This window comes from Athene noctua, chromosome 6 (assembly GCF_965140245.1).
Source record: "Athene noctua chromosome 6, bAthNoc1.hap1.1, whole genome shotgun sequence".
In the NCBI taxonomy this organism is placed as follows: domain Eukaryota; kingdom Metazoa; phylum Chordata; class Aves; order Strigiformes; family Strigidae; genus Athene; species Athene noctua.
The window spans coordinates 31,167,394-31,183,846 of NC_134042.1; positions in this window are offsets into that span (position 1 = coordinate 31,167,394).

Consider the following 16,453-nt stretch of genomic DNA (forward strand, 5'->3'; position numbering starts at 1 on the left):
TTTCCAAATGACTTAAAAAAAAAAAACAAACAAAAACCAAACCACAAAAAAACTACCCAAAACAGTGGCTTGATATTTGAAGCAGGTATAACTGTTGGAAATAGCTGCTCCAGCATCTTTTTACTCATTCTAGATTGTTTTGTGAAGTAATTTATACTTTGCTGTAGGCAGGCAGAAGACTATATGGAAAGGCTAATTACCTTTTAAAATCAATGTGCAAATTCACTATGTACATAGAAAGTAAAAAGTTAGATCCAATGTAACGTTTCCTAGAAAGAAATTTCTGGAAAATAATAGATAATGGAAAAAGGATTCATCTTACCTAACATTACTTATCAAAAAGTAAACATCTCATCTAAGCTATTTTGCTTATTTTTTTTCCCCATTATAATTGCTGGAGAGACAAACATGTGAGTCATGATATGAGTTGTTATCTGCTCATACCTCTATTATTAGGGAGTTTAGTAAGTTGCTTTAAGCAAAATGTCTAACTTTTAGATGGCTAATGTTAGCATGTAATGAGTTCCAGCTGTTAAGTGTTTTGGCTGACATTTTAATGATAACTGGCTGGTAATTGCAGAGTTAGATGTTTTAGATTAAGCAGAGCTGACTGTCTTTTAGATGTAGCACTTTCAATATATGATGAAAATTTGTGGCCAGTTTGGGGGTAATCTTAAAATAAATTGGCTTAAAATAAAGGGAACAGAGAGAGTATCTCCAAATTTATGCTGAGTACAGGAGAAAAGAATGAACATCTTGCCTGAATAATATACTTATTTGAAAATTGTCTACTGTTAATAGGGTAAATACAATCTTTAAAACTGGAAAAAGATAACATTGTGAATTATCTGGAACACTGTGCATGCTATTTCAATGAATAAAATATTGAAATAAGGAATTTTGTTTCTCACTGACAGTTTGAACTACTTGTATCTGGTTTAAAGTTTTAGATTAAAATCGAATGATTTATGACATTTCCAGTAATTTCCTGTTCTTTAAGGTTATTCAGTAGAGGTGGAGAATTGGTTTGATGTATTCATGAAACACTCCAGTGATGTGCCTTTTAGCTCTAACAGAAAAACAACCCTGACTGCAGATGATCTTCCTAAACACATTACCTTACTTAACAGTCCTGGCTATATCGTTTGGTTATACCTGTTGTTGAAGTTCTTTTGTGGGCTATAACATGTCAATGTTTTAACTATAAGTGTTAATTATAGTAGGTTTCAATAAATGGTAGAAATGTTATTTGATAATCACTATCTAAAGGTCCCCTTTTTTATGTACTATATAACAGCTGAAAAAACTGAGCATCAGATTGCTATTATTTTCCTTTTTGTTTAGTTTGCCACATTAAATGGATTTGGGGCATTATTTTCCTGGGCAGCCACTGTGCTAATACATGAGATACAGAGATAATAAATTGTCTAGAGATTAATCTAAACCACAAATTTTGCTCAATTTAGCAAAGAATTTGAGAAAACTTGATTTTTATTCACAATGACTGCTACACTAAATTGACAAAGCAATGAAAAATATGGTCAGATGAAAATTATTTGTTCATTAGGAACACCATTATCTTTACATTTAGTGCCTGATGTATGTTTTCCCTTATGTAATTGTTTCTAATAAACACCATCAAAATGGTGACAGTGCAACTCAAAACTCTAAAAAATACAAGTAGTTTCATGGTTCACATGATTCACAACGTGGGTATCTTGCAGAGATTTGTGAATAAACTTAAAAATATACTAAACATACAGTTTTGATGACCAGCAATCTTTCACGAGTACTTATCTTCCAGTTTTCCAGTCATGAAACATTTAACTCTTTCACAGAAACTTTTTATTTTCAGACAGGAACGAGCACCATACAAGAGCAGAAAGTTTATGAAGAGGTTTATTTTCATATTTGAGAATCATTCCAAAATTCAGTTGGAAAAATAGAGACATGGGTATAAACCCATTCCATACAAATTCAATTTTAAAAAAAACCCAAAACATTTACATTAATTTCATGAAGGAGATTTTTTTTTTTCTTACTTTTATTGAACTTAGTTCTGTCATGCAAAACCACTTGCCACACATGTAAAGTGGACTTGATTCTGTGACTGAAACTTCGTAAAAGTCTACATAGAAAGAAGAGAACAATAACTACAAAACTGAGAACAGGAAAGATATGCTCCAAAGTATGGTAATTTGAGGTGCTAAAATATGAAGACAGGGGAGTTCACATCAATATTTTACAAGGCTCACAAATGAGACTTTAGGTGTAGTGTAAGGAAAGCTATAAGTACACAACAATACTGCTTGTAGTTATGGGAATGGGTGTGTAACACACTGAGCAAAGAAGGTTCTGGGTTATTTCAAATATGATGTTTTAACAAAGTAGTGATTTCATTGGACTTCACTATTCTGTGCATTAAGAACATAGCTGGGGAGCACAAGCATGGGAAACTACCATAACAGTTTGCAAATAGGTAACAACTGCATCCAGGACTTTTAGTTGCTGTTTGGCACAAAGAGAAAGAGATGGGATTCACACTAAGTCTTTAGAGCCATGTGCAATTAAACACATTCATCTTGGTCTGTTTTTTACCGTGCATTTTTATATGAGCTTTGCCACAAGCATCTGCAGGTTAAGGAGGCTTAATTAATGATCACTAGCCGCCCTTTTGTGTGAATAGACTCAAGCTATTTAAACAACTCTTTTTGACAGAATGAAAATGATCTAAGCTAAGTATGTAAAAGTATTACAATATTGCTGATAAATGCAGCTCTATATTGATACCAAAATCCAAATTTTCCATCAAGTACCACAGTATTCGTGTCTGGGGTTTTAGTTCAACACTTTAGAGATCTTATTTTTCTAAGATCCTCACTATTGCTAAAAAAACCCCCACTTCTCTGTACATCTTTTGAAAAGTAAAAGACATTAGACAAGCATGTCTGTGCTAAGTGTTTGGCACACATTTGACTGAAGCAATAACTGATTCCTACAAAAAAAATCATGCTGAAAATTGTTTCTAAGAACATGTCGGGAGAGGAATGGTTTATCTATTCAATGACCTTGACTCTGCTATTTGTTTCTACTGAATAAACCACAGAATGGAGGAGAAACAAAACCACTATTACTGCATCCAACCGTTCAAGCAGTATTCGAACAGTAGTGTGATGCTTACTACCACCGGACCTAGAAAAAGGTGAACTACTACTCTGGAGCACAAGGAACAGTGCCAGGCACTTCTAGCTGCAGTTTATATTCATAATGTGTTTTAAAGTGTTTTGGGTTGGAGCCAAACATGTGTGTGCCACTGACTGTTACTTTACAGATGTAACTTCCCCTACTCAGTGTACTATTTTAGTAATTATATTTGTAAATGGTGCACCAAGAAAACATGGAGGTATAGAGCTGCCAGGTGTTCCCATTCAGGCTTATTGAGAATTTCCTCCCTGAAGCCAAAAAAACCCTTCCTTCATTCTTCAAGGAAAAATTCTAGTTTTATAGCAAAACCTAGAAGACATTTGTGATGGTTTACCTGTGTGGCAGGGGCGAGGACTACAGCTGTGGCCCCTGTGAGAAGCTTCTTGAAGCTTCCCTGGCTCCAAGTTGGACCCGCCACTGTCCAAGGCTAGGCCAATTAGCAACAGTGGCTGTGGCTCTGTGATAACGTATTTAAGGGGAACCTGGGAGGAGGAGAAGAAGTTGTGAGGGAGATACCTATGTAAACATCAAGGTCAGTGGAAGAAAGGAGGAGGAGTGGGGGAGGTATGCTGGAGAAGAGATCCCTCTGCATCCCATGGTGAGAAGGCAGGCTGATCCCCTGCCACCTTTGGAGGATTCTACACCAGAGCAGGTATCTGAGCCCAGAGAAGGCTGGGAATCTGTGGGAAGAAGCCCCTGCTGTTGAAGTGCAACACAGGAGGGAGCCACATTGGAGTAGCTTGGGAAGAGCTGCAGCCTATGAGAAGGATTCATATAGGGGAACAGTGAATGAAGGATTGTCTCCCATGAGAGGGACCCCTTGCTGGAGCAGGGAAAGAGTGCGAGAAGTTCTTCCCCTGAGAAGGTGTTCCAATCCAACATTGGGGAGGGTTCTTAAACGATTTCAAGAGTGAGATTAAGACACAAAAGAGGTCAGATGTTGTACAACCTTGTAAAATTTATTTCCTGAAACAACTGATAATAGCAATAGGACAGAGAGAAGAAAGAAAAAGAATATCCAAGCACGCAAGCGGTAGAGATGCAGCAAGATCAGATACCACCACCACAAATCCAGCGGTGTCCCATTGGCTCAGTCCCAGGGCAGGTGATGAGGTCTTTTCTCCAAGCTCTGAGCTCCAAACTCCACGAGAGATGATGTCAAGATCCCAGCTATGAGTCCTGATTTAAAAAAAAATCCCCGAGAGAGGAGTACACAGCCCTTTTATTGTCCCAGTCCTGTGAAGTCTGCCTATTTCCATGGATCTTATTGTCATACATGCTACCCTGTGTTCCTCCATGCACACATGCCCAGGTGTTCATGGTGGTCATGCTGGGGGCAGGGTGTGTGTGGTGTGTTAAGCTGTGGAATCTTCAGCCTCCACACATCTTCCTCACCCTAATTTCCTCTCCACCCAGCTCGTGTATATGTGCAGCTTGGTAGACACGGCTAAGGATGTTATTGTTCTAGCTTCAGGTGGATATGGTGGTTTCTTTGGGGATAATTTGTCTCCTTCAGAGCATACTCCTCCACAGCAACAGAATGTTGAGGCCACGAAGTGGTAGTGGTGCAGCAGCGATGTTTAGACAAACACAGTCCAACACAGTCTCTTACAGGAGGAAGGAACAGTGGGAGTGATCACACCCTCCCATTCCCTATGGCACTTGGGAGAAGATAGAGAAATCAGGAGCAAAACTAAGCCCAGGAAGAAGGGAGGGGTGGGGGAAAGATGTCTTTGAAATGATGATTAATTAGAATGTATTGGAAAACACATTGGAACCTGAGCATAATGTAAATGGTATGGAAGAAGGTGTGAATACTGTCCTGGTTTTAGCTGGGATAGAGCTAACTGTTTGGGGTGTTTGTGTTTTTTTTTTGTTTTTTTTTTTTTTTTTCCTTCCTTCCTAGTAGCTAAAATAGTGCTGTGTTTTGTATTCAGTGTGGGTATTGATACGAGAAGAATGTTGATAATGTATGGATGGTTATAGTTACTGCTAAGAAATCAAGGACTTTTCAACTTCTCATGTCTTGTTAGTGTGCAGGTGCACAAGAAGATGGGGGGGGGGGGTGGAGCAGAGCAAGAGCAATGGGACCAAATTGACCAGTGGAATACTGCATCTCATTTAATGTAATGTTCACTATATAGATAAGGGTTAACTGGAAACCTCCACTCAGGCCTCCACTCAGATTTTCAGGATGGTGGTTTCAGGATTCTCTCTTCTCTGGTATCACTAGCCAGGAACAAGCTGGGCATTGGTCAGCAGGTGGTGAGCAATCACACTGTGCATTGCCTGTTTGTATATTCTATTATTATTATTATTTTAATTGTATTTTATTTCAATTATTAAATTGTTTTTATCTCAACCGACAAATCTCCTTACCCTTACTCCTCCAACTCTCTTCCCCGTTCCCTGGGGGTGAGGGAGGGTGAGCAAGTGGCTGCATGGTATTTGTCTGCTGACCAGGTTTAAACCACAACAGCACTAAAAATATTTTTAGTTCTTCTTTCCTACAGATTCCCGAAAGATCCTTAGAATTAGAATACATTCTGTGATATAGAAAAAGGCAGATCACAAAATGAAAAATTAGCTATTTTTCTTGATATTTTGAGATGGATAAAATTTGTTCCTTATTGCCATTCTGGTAATCTTGTTTAAAGTTAAATAAGAAAAGCGACCTGATAAAGAATAGGAGAAGTGTAATTCCACTGGGATAATTAACACAGCTCCTCTTGACTTTAACTGTAGAGAATTCTAATGCTTCAAAAGACAATTTTTCTCTTTTTATTTTCCCCATAGAAGCTGTTCATGGGGGGTGGGCAGGGAGGAAAACCCTTCTTTTCCCTGACAGTTAGTTTTGGACGTTATGAAGCATAGGGTTACAAATGAAAATGTAATATAAAAATATTATAAACAAACATCATTTATCTCTTATTTCATTATGCCCTCAGAGCTAACAAAATATAGACTGAAAATATAGCATTTTCAGTATCCCTTGTGTATTGACAAACAATCCATTTGATAAATTTATTGGGAATGATCTTAAAAAGTTTTAGCTCCTTGTCCTAATCACCCTATTTAAAAAAATGTTACAGACTTGAATGTTACAGCTTGAAACCCAGTTTCCAGTTTGATTTTATTTCTGTGCCATATACATCCATTTCATTATACATCAATATTGCCCATAAATATGGAGGCATTTTGGGGTGGGAGAGTAAGCATTCTGAAATATTTATGTTAATTACCAGTTCCAAGCACTTTAACCTGAAATAGATCTGCACTCAAAATCTTGTCATAAGCAAAGAGAGAACATCTTTAACATGGAATTAAGGATTTATTGTTAGTCTGATTTAAATTTTAACAATCTAATCAAAATAATCTTTTCTCTGGAGTTATAATGCGCTTTCTACTCTTCTTCTGGATCATGAGGTAAAGAGTTCCAATCTACTTCAAGAATATAAAAGGACTACCCTGAGGACTCTTCTGGGAAGAATATGTTCTTCATAGTGGAGGATTCTTTGTCCTGGATTTGAGTTTACTTGGAGTAATTTTTAGAATTTTTCTTAACAGTTTGCTTACTTTGTCTTTTTGCACTGTTTCCCAGCCAGTATTTGACTGTTTACCTGCATTCACTATAATTACTTTACCATGGCCCCAATCAACACGAAAATGTCAATGCATGTCTGCCCACAATTTGTTGTTTTCATATGTAAACCAAAAATGTTTTATGTTTATTGGAGTTTATGCAAGATTGTCAGTTTCACAGTATGAGGTAAGTGGATTTCAACCAACTGTTTGGTTTTTTTTTGACACTGGGCATTAATTTGTAGCCAGTGCTGCATCTTCCCCTCTAAATAAAGGAGTGTACACACAGTCACAATTGTGATGACAAAGGTAGTATGATGTTCATAGTGACTTGACTGATGTTAAATAATGCATAAGGAAGGACTACACATAGTAATTCATCAAGAGATAAAGTTTACTGTTTCGTGTTTTTTGTCTAAGACAATAAAACAATGTTTTGTGTCTGAATGGAGTATTATTTTTTTCACAGAGTAACCTGACTACGCTTTACCACAGGAAAAGAATTAATATTTCCTGGCACACAAACTACTTGGTAGGGCAGCAATGGATCACTTCCATGGCACTGGCTTAGTTTCCATTCTTACATATACCATTCTTCCATGGTTCTTGGAAGTGTGCCTCTGGCCTCACTCCTTCCTAGAGAATGAAAGAACACCCTCTCCTTTCTCATTTTTTCTTTTTATTTCAAACTACATGCTCCATTTCCTGGCATAATGATTGAGAAGGCAACTTTTTAGAGAGTATCTTAATGCCTTTATACACTGATGCACCTTTCTTTTAGAGCTAAAGAGGATTCTATCTTTAATGTAAAACATGTTCTATTTTAAATAACAAGACTTTTGCCACTCAGAGCTAGCTATTAATAAGCTTAGCATTGAATGAGTGAGATTCCCGTAAGGATTTACCCTATTTTGCTGCCATGGACACGGGTTGAGAAATCCAGGTTGGAAGATCCTTGAACACTTCCTTCAAAGTGTCCATCAACTTGATAGACATTTTGCCTTTGTTTTCAGGGAAACATTTCTAACCTTTTGAAAGGTGACATATATAAAGAAAACAGTGCCATCCAAATTAAAAAATATATATCCATTTCTTAGATGTTCACAGTTGTAAGGGCAAAGTCACTCTACAAGTTGCCTGGAGAAATCTTGAGCTAGTCCAGTTTTCAGAACAGAACTGCAGACAGTGGTCACTGATTTTCACAATTCAAATTTTGACTGTAATGTTGTTGTTCAAAAGAATGCGAGGAAAGAAAATGAAAGTTTTCCCCCTGAAAGTGGTTGATTATGATAGAAGGCAGATACCTTTCATTTCTAGGTTATAGGCTCCTGTTGGTTCAAACCTAACCAAAGTGATCAATGCTATCAAAATATTTATATGCTTAAGGGTTTGGAGAAGAATTCCAGAAAAAGTGTTCTATAATCTGCTGATGTACTGCTTGTCTCTCAGAACTAATCTATTGCTGTGTAGAAAACTTGGTCAGGTGAAACAGAAATATTCATGCCAATCCTTGCGTATAGGCAAATAAAAGACTTTCAGTTCCACAACTGTCAGTCACAGTACATGAAACTGCCTCCACCAATACCTCCCTGTTGACTAACTTAAAAAAAAAAAAAGTAAATCTGAAGATGTCCTTTAAACATGTATTTAGATAGGCACTAAAGCTATCACAGGCTTTGTGGTGGATTTGCCTTTTCAGTAGCTGTCAGTGTTAGCCATGTGGCTCCTTTACAGCCATTTACTGAGTGACAAATTGGTGCAACTCAAAATCGTGTACAGAGTAACCATAGTGCTTTGCGTTTTGGTGGGATACAAATGTCCTTGAGAAAAGTAGAAGTGCCATAAAAACAGCTAGCACTATAACTGCAGACTAGCACACTGTGTTAGGTATCTGACTCTGTGGTACAACATTACACATCTGAGAAAATAAGTGAAGCAGCAATTTAATAAAACATATGTATGTGTTTCAGAAGATGTCTGAAAATGACCCTTTTCAGTTGAGCTCTGACTGTACAACTTATCAGTACTTTGCAGTTTTTTCTTTCTGATATTCCTGGTACGGGCCTTGTCTGGATACTCAACAGTCGCTTAATGTGAATCGGAGAATTTTGTCTTAATTCTTGAAATAGAGTTGAAGAAGGCTTCTGCAACCATTCAAAATTAATCTGACCATAGTTAATTCACTTGGACATTACTGTCGTCTGACTCCATTTCAGAGGATGAATAAGAAAGATAAAGTGATCAATAATTTAGCTGTATTGGATTAACAGAGGAAAAACTAGATAAAAGAGGAAAAAGCTATAGACAAAATAATTTCAATAAAAGTGGAAGAAAAGATTACAAAGGAATAAAGAACCTAATTTTCTAGTTGATGTCTGAAAAACCACTTACTGAGAAACTGTACAAAGATTTTGTGTCCAAGTCTGTTTGGAGCCTCCAATATTTTGTCACCAATCATAATAGCTATACCATGTTAGACCAAAGACCTATTTCAGTTCATGTTCTAACCTGTCAGAGTGGCTAAACCCAATATCAAGATGTAAAGGCTTTCTTCCTAGTACTTGATAAGTGTCTGACAGAGAAGTAGAAAAAAGTATTTTTGATCACTTTATGAATAAAAAAATATTTGACAAACTTACAGATCATATTGTGTTCTTTAAAAGCTTGTCTTGGTTATTTTTTTACTCTTCAGTTTTATGAAAATAAGCTCTAAAATCATCATGTTAATGATATGATAAATATATACTAAATAAATAATGAAAATATATTTTTATGAATTCTGTCACAGCCTTTTTTTTTTTTTTAATGCCATGGCATTCTTATTTCATGTATCATACTGTGTCTTAATCTTACTGTTAGCTTGTTCTGACTTGTTATGAAGAGAGAAGTCGTTCCTTTTCCCTGTTCATTGTTTATTTTGTACCTTATGATACTTTACTATGTAAGGTCTGATTTTGTTATATATTTTTATGAGATAGCAGGAATACTCTTTTATCCTGAATTTACCTAGTAATTTACAGGAAAGTCTTTATCCATTAGGCCTATTTCACAAATCTGAAGCAATTCTAACCCCATTCAGTGTTGCATAAACACAATAGTCCCTTTCAGTATCTGTTTGCTATGTTTACTTTTACTATCTTTCTTATAGTAGATCTACTACTTCCATTTTCTCTATTATTAGGTGACAGAGTTATAAAAATAAGAGGTTTTTGCTACAAACCACAGACAATATGACTATAACAGGAAAAGGCTCCTTCAAAAAGATATTAGATTACATAGGGATTGTGATAAAGAATAGTCTCAAAAGTTTTATAGTGATCTTAAATAAATTAACAGTTAAAATATTACCTGGAATATTTGGTCAGTCTGGCCCTTGCGTCTCATGAAAATACTGTATGAATTGTTCAGAAATTGTAAGTGACTTTAAAAAAAACCCTCTGTGAAGAAAGAAAAAATATTAGAATACTCATCCAGAAAGAAATAAGAAAGTTTTGATTAAAAGATATAAATGAGTAGTTCAGAGAACATGTTCTACAGGAATATGTACTTCATACCTTCAGGCATATAAAGGAGCATTCCACTAAAATAAGAAAGATCAAATACTCACAGAGAAAGAAATTATATTTCATGTACTGTGTGGCTGCACTGCAGAACTCTTAGCTTCAAAGTTTTTGAGTTCAAGAATGTAATGAGATATCAAGCCTCATGCTTCAAACTGTAAACTTACTTCTGACTATCATATGTCTAGAGAAAATATAGATGGGGTAGATTATCCCATATCTACCTACTGCAGAGTTCTTGTATTTTTCTCCCAAGTCTTCTGTTGTCAGAGATTGTGTACTGAGATAAATACAGACCTCCAGTCTGGATTTTTTTTTTTTTTCCTACTCAGTCTTATCTGTCCATTCAAGCAGTTTGACACTTTTAACTAGTGCTTCTAATGAGACATATTTTCTTTAATTAGATTAACTGATTCAGTTGAATCACACTTACACACACTTACATGAAACAGCTTGGAAGTGAAATGAGTTACTCCTTCACAAACACAATTAATGTCAGAGCTTTAAAATTTATTTGCTGAAATGGTCTCAAGGAAGAAGGGAACACTGCAGCTAAGCTGATTTTGTTCAGGACTTAATATTACTAATACAAGCTAACAAGTATCTAGAATGCTTAATTTTATTTTAGAAAGTAGACTCCACTCAAGGATGGGGGGGTTCAAGCAAACTCTGATTAATTAATTAATCAGTAGGCCTTAACTACTCTTTGTGAAAGTTCCCTGTCCAGTGTTTGTATTCTATATAAATAGAGTATATCTGGCATATCTTTTGTTGCAAATGGTTTCTTTGGAAGAAGTAAATGTTGAAAAGCAAAGTCAAAGGAGGTTTTCAGTATTTCTCTGAGATTGCTGAAAGTTTCCCTTTTCGATGTTAAAATGAATGTAAGGTGAAAGAGATCAAAAGTTTAAAGTGTGCCTAGCAGTCAGTTATGAATGACATTTGTCAAAGATCAATGCTGTTTCATATCTTCATTATTAAACTGGGTGTCAAATCAGAGTGCAATTTCAGCAAGTTCACAGGTGACACCTGATTGGGAGGGAATGGTCAATATGCTGTGGAGGGCTGCCAATCAAAGGGAGCTCAGCAGACTGGAGAAATAGGTTGAAAAATACCCACGAAGTTCAACAAATGCAAAGAACTCCACACAGTAGTAGAAGCTAGGGGCAAACTGTCAGGAAAGCATCTCTGCATAATGGACCTAAGTGTCCTGGTTGACAAGAAGTTGAATATGAGTCAGCAATGTGCCCTCGTAGGGGTGAAAGGTAACTGCATAATGGGTCATAGTAACAATAGTTCATCCAGCAGGTCCAGTGAAGTTATCCCTCTCTATTTAGCACTTGTGAGACCACATCTGAAATATTGTGTCCACTTTTGGATCCTATAGTACACGACAGGCATTAACATACAATAATGAGTCCAGTGGATGGCCACTAGGATGATCAGAGACCTGGAGTATATGACTTACAAGGAGAGGTTGAGACAGCTGTGTGACTTCAGGCCAAAGTAGAGAAGGCTAAACAAGGATCAGTTACTTTTTGATGTCACTGATTAGATCAGTGATAAATCAGCAAGAAAAATGTATGAATATGGAAGATTTCTGCTTCAGAATATCTATCAAATATATTTTGAAGGAAACTTCTACATCAACCTTAGCTGGAAGTGCAATCAGGCTGCTTTGCAGAAAGAGCATTTGACAAAGTTAGCAAAAATTCAAAACATCCTGAAAGCATCTCTAAAATACTAGCTAATTGGCCTTTCATCTAGAACTATACTGAGAGGCACCATTGAGATCATTTGTATTTTATCTGCAAAAAATCGGATCCCAAGAGTATTTTGTATGATTGTTTTCCCACCCCTATGGAAACTATTATTATATATAGAGGCACAGAAACTGTTCTGATTGCACTTTTGCATATTGAATCTTGGTATGAAAATATTATTTATGAGTTGATTTTTGCTCATATGAGTTGATTTTTGCTCATATGAGTATCTGTAATTTCTGTAAGCAACCAGGTCACTAATAAACAATTTAGCACTACTTTTTGAAAAACTTTTATGTTTATTATTTTTCTCCTTTTATTTAGTTTACTACAAGATTATGAAGAATGAGGAAAAAGTTGTTCTAAATTATGGGCAATATGTGTTTGTATTGATAATGATATGGGTCATAACAAGAACTACAGATATTAATCAGCTGCTTGTTAGAGTTAGTAAGAATGCCGACCTTAATTAATTTATTTTGCATTGGAATTCTATATCCTTCTGTCATGGTTTGAGCCCAGAGGGCAACTGACCTGTTCAGTCTGGGCAAGGAGAAAAATGAACCAAAAGACTCAGGAATCAAGATAAGGACAGGGAGCGTTGGCTCACCCATTATGGTCAGGGGCAAAACACAAACTGGTTAGGGGAAGAAAAAGAACATCACTTTAATTCAAACACTAACAAAACCAACACTTAACAAACAGTGTGGGACAGTGAGAAGTGTTACCACATCTGAAAAATACCTCCCTCCACCCCTCCCTTCTTCCTGGGCTCAGTTTTGTTCCCAACATCTCTACCTCCTTCCCTGCAGTGGTACAGAGGCAGGGAATGCGGGGTTTTCGGTCAGTCCTGTCACTTCTTCCACCTCAGGGAGAGGAAGTACTCCCTTGCTCTACATGGCGTTCCTCTCACAGGAGATAGTCCTCTACAAATTTTCTCTGTATTGCATCCTTCCCACAGGATGCATTCTTGAAATGCTCCAGTGAGGGTCACCCCCATGTGTTGTAGTCCTCCCAGTGCCAAACTACAACAATGGGGGTTTCTGCCCACAGTGTCCTGGCCTTCTTCAGGCGCAGCCATCTGCTCTGGTATGGGGTCCTCCACAGACCACAGGCAAGTTTCTGCTCCTCCAGTGACCTCCATACACATGTCAGGGAGGGATGGCCCTGCCATCTCACCAAGGGATAGAGGGGAGTCTCTGCTCCAGTGCACAATCCCTGTTTCCTCCTCCTTTCTTCCACTGACCTCAGTGTTCACATAGGTGTCCTCCTCATAACTCCTCCTCACAACTCCAACTCCTCCTCCCAGATTCCCTTTCTTAAATACATTATCACAGAGGTGCAGCCACCATCACTAATTGGCTTGGCCCTGGCTAGCAGTGGTTCTGACTTGGAGCTGGGGGAGCTTTCAAGAAGCTTCTCACAGGGGCCACTGCTGAAGCCCCCTCCTCCACTATTAAAAACCCTGTCACACAAACCCAGCACAACTTCTATGAGGGTCCAGTGCACTGAGTGATAAATATATGTGACAGTGGGGAAAAAAAAAAAAAAAAAAAGAAAAAGAAAAAAATAAAAAGAAGAAGAAAGCTAGAAAGATAGTTCACACACACCAGTCATGAAAGTATTTGTAAAATCGGCGTCATTAAAGAGATGGTTTTAAAGCAGAAAGAAAACATTAATTTGGAGCAGATTTAATCTGCAAAGACCACTACAAGGTAAGAATAGGAATTCATATTCCTCTCCATAGTGGTTTTTAATACCCTGGAGAAAATGAATCCCCAAACAGTTCCTGGAATTATTCATGAACCGAAGGACCTGCCTGGAAATAAGATGCAGTGAGTCCATAAACCCTTCCAACTCCTGATGTGGTCAGGAGATGAAGCTGTTACACATCTATATATTTGTATGAACAGTTATATCTAACAAGGGTCAGTTAAAATAGAATCTTGCGTATAAATGGAATTTTGTCTAGGACTTGGTTGTTCATAAATACGTATAATTTTAATTTATGTGCATTTTATTTGGCTTTCTTATATTTTCTTTTTCTGATTCTTCTTCAACAGGGATGACAGATGCACAATTTATGAGCTGTGGTAGTGGCACCTGCAGTATGTAACTGCAGAGAATCACTTTGAGCCAGAACCTCTTACACAGTTTCCTTTGTTTTGCTACGGTTTGATTCAAAAACAATTATTGAGTTAGCTCCACTTAAATGTAAAATAGCACCATTTGAGTTTCTTTAACACCTATTAAAAGCAGAAGGACAACACAGGGCCCTCTTCTATGCCATGTTTTCCTTTGCAAACCTAATGGTACTTTACTAGGATGGATATGTTCATAAAAAGACAGCATAAGAAAGCTAGTTCATGTTTGCAAGCCAAAACCTAAGTGCTGTTTTCTGAAGCTAAGGAATTTGTTACCGTTATCTCTTCTTTATGTTTTGTGTTCTAGCAAAAAGAAACCACAGAAAAGGTTTTTAGTGCTACAGGGAAGGCTTTTTATTTGGTAGCACACTCAGGTTTTTGTATGTACCTGAAGTTTGTATAGCTCAGATATATGTTGAATAATTAAATTGGTTTCTTCAGAAATGGTGAACTGCTATCCAGGAAAAATGACAATGCAGACATGATAGAAACACCTTCTTATATAACATACCTATAATGCCACAGTAATGTGGGGATTTCAGGGAAGAAGAAATATACAACAACAAAAGAAATATATTTACAAAATGCCAACATTTAGGTATGAATAAAATTAGATATAATTCTTACTACAGTGTTGATATATTTGCCTAATAAAGTAAAGAACAGAATGGAAAAAACCATAGATAAAGTGAATGACAAACTAAAGACTAAAACTGAATTAGCCAAGTATAGAAATTTTGCCTATCTCTCATTACAAATCCTCAAGGCTACCAGTAATCTTTAAGCCCACATTTGAGCTGTGATACACCTTACTTCATTGTATTTAGAAATGAAGTGATAACATTAATGAAATGATAACGTTAGCTAAAAATGTAAACACAGTCAAAAAATTACTCAAGTAGTCTGCTCTTACTGGAAAAGCTCCACTGAAGTCATACAGAATAGCAAACCCTCTGAAGTTCTGTGAAGCTCCCTACTTCTGAGGAGCATGCTGAGCTATCCTAGAGCTGGAAATTCTATATGGAGTCACACGACTGCATATGAGATGTGGGAGGAGGAAAGCACAACCAGGGCCACAGGTACAGATTTAGCACCTTAAATATCAACAGAAGTTGTCTTGTGTCCAGAAAGTTCTCTTTCAGACACTTGTCACCAGTCTGTTATAGTCGTCTCATACTCTCTGGTCAGCTCTTTTGGTTGTCTGGTTTATTTGCAATTTATATGGTCAACCTTGTATACAATGAGCGTTACATAGAACATTGTATCAATCAGTGTAAGCATTTACTCTGAGTACAAAATCTATGCTAAAACCAGTAAAGTTAGTCACACCAGCTCCAGTAGTGCTGCTGCACAACCTCTTCTCTGCATTTTCATTATACTTCTGTGCTCATAGCCATGACAAAAGAAAGCACTCTCATCATGGAGAAAGACTTTCCATTATGTAGTGGCAATGAATTAAGAACATTACAGTGGTTTAATAATTTTATCTGGGATTCAGATTTTAAAATATTTGAATTATTATCAGAGACAATCTGTTTACCTAACAGGATGTTAGTGCAAAAGGCTCCCATGTACTCTGTTATCATCTTCAGACTTAATTAAAAGTCATGGACTAAACAAAGAGATTTTCAAAACTATTCATAAAAGTATCCATGGAGAAGTAATTTCCCTCTTTCTTTTTAAGATATTACATTATTTATGGCTTGAAAATATCTGGTAATTTTTAATTAATTTCTACAAATATGTGCATCTTCAATGTTTTCCAAATGGTAGTAGAAATTATATTTACTTGAAAATCTGAAGCAGTTTTACCTTCTGACTGCTATCCATTGTTGTAATGTTCAGGTTTACTGTTATGGATCAAGACTAACATGACACTAGTAAATCTAATGATCAGTAACCATCAAACAGGGAAAAAAAAGTTTCAAGACTGATATAAGTAGGCAGGTATAATTAGAATAATAATAATTAAAAAAAAAAAAAACAACCAAACAAACAAACAAAAAAAAAACAACCCAAAACCAAAACAAGCCAGACAGTGAAAAGATAAGTATTTATCATAACAGTCACAATGATGTTTCATTTAAATTGCTATTCCTACTCTCTCAGAAACTGAACAGAAATGTCCTGCCAAGGTGCACATGATACTAAAAACATTTTCAAAACTAACAATCCATTTATAAGGTAGACAATTTTACTAACT